Below are 1,525 nucleotides of genomic sequence, written 5' to 3'. Positions count from 1 at the left end.
AAGGACGCCTTTCGGTGGTCCACCACTGCGACCAACAGTTTCGTAGCACTCAAAGCAGCGATGAGCTCGGCTCCGGTGCTACGTCTGCCAAATTTTGAGATCCCTTTTGTCATTGAGACTGACACCTCGGACTTCGGTGTGGGTGCAGTTTTGTTGCAGGAGCATCACCCCATTGCCTATTTTAGTAAAAAATTGGGGCCAAAACGTCGCCTCTCTTCTACATATCATAAGGAGTTATACGCGATCGTCGAGGCTGTCCAAAAGTGGAGACAATACTTGTTGGGTCGGGAATTCATTATCCGCAGTGATCAACGCAGCTTGAAGGAATTGTTGTCTCAGGTCAATCAAACACCCGACCAACAGTTCTACATTCGAAAACTGATGGGTTTCAAGTTCCGAATCGAGTACAAGTCTGGTGCGTCGAATCGTGTCGCAGACGCTTTGTCACGAAGAGGGGATGATGACGCTGATGAGATGGCGTCGGTATTGACTCTTTATACACGACCATCACCTACGATATGGTCCACGATCCGGGCCGAGAATCAATCTATCCAAGAGCTGATCGATCTACACAAGTCTGTTGCAGACAAGTCAGCTTCGCCTCATTTTACAGTAGCAGATGGGATTTTGTATTTTAAGCGCCGGATTGTTCTTAGTCGGGATTCAGCGGTTTTAAGGGATGTTCTGGCAGAGTTTCACGACTCCCATACCGCGGGCCACCCGGGTGTTCGGCGTACATTGGCCCGACTGACTGCGGTGTTTTTTTTACTGGATGGGAATGAGAGCCGATGTGGCTGCTTTTGTCGCGGCTTGTCCAGTTTGTCAAGTGACGAAGTATGTGACGCAGAAACCGGCTGGTTTGATTCAGCCGCTCCCTATCCCGAACTTGGTTTGGGCGGAAGCATCCATGGACTTCATTGTTGGGCTCCCAAATTCGCAAGGTTACGCAGCCGTGATGGTGGTAGTAGATCGTCTCTCAAAATACGCTCACTTCGGTGCACTAAAACCGAAATTCGACGCTCCCAGGGTTGCAAGACTTTTTGTTGAGACCGTGGTTAAGTTGCACGGTTTCCCGGAGAAATTACTATCGGATAGAGATGCCATATTTATGAGTGATATGTGGAATGAGCTGATGTCCCTTAGCGGCACGAAGCTACAATTTACAACGGCCTATCACCCTCAAACGGATGGCCAATCGGAGGTCACTAACCGTGCTCTTGAACAATATTTGCGCTCATTCACGTTCGACCAGCCGGCTCGTTGGTCTCAGCTCTTGCCTTGGGCAGAATTAGCTCTTAATTGTAGTTATAACACGAGCATTGGTATGTCTCCCTTCCAAGCTTTATATGGCCGGGAACCTCCATCGATTTTTGCTACCCCTGCCCGCCCGGCGAAGAATGGAGAGGCTGCGGCCCTTTTGGAGGATAGGATGACGACCCTACGGAAGTTACGCGACAACATTCGTCGCGCCCAGGAGCAGATGTCAGCATCGGCTAATCGCCATCGACGCGACGTCGAATACAGA

This window comes from Salvia hispanica, chromosome 2 (genome assembly GCF_023119035.1).
Source record: "Salvia hispanica cultivar TCC Black 2014 chromosome 2, UniMelb_Shisp_WGS_1.0, whole genome shotgun sequence".
Classification (NCBI taxonomy): Eukaryota; Viridiplantae; Streptophyta; class Magnoliopsida; order Lamiales; family Lamiaceae; genus Salvia; species Salvia hispanica.
Note: the sequence above shows the minus strand (reverse complement) of the source record.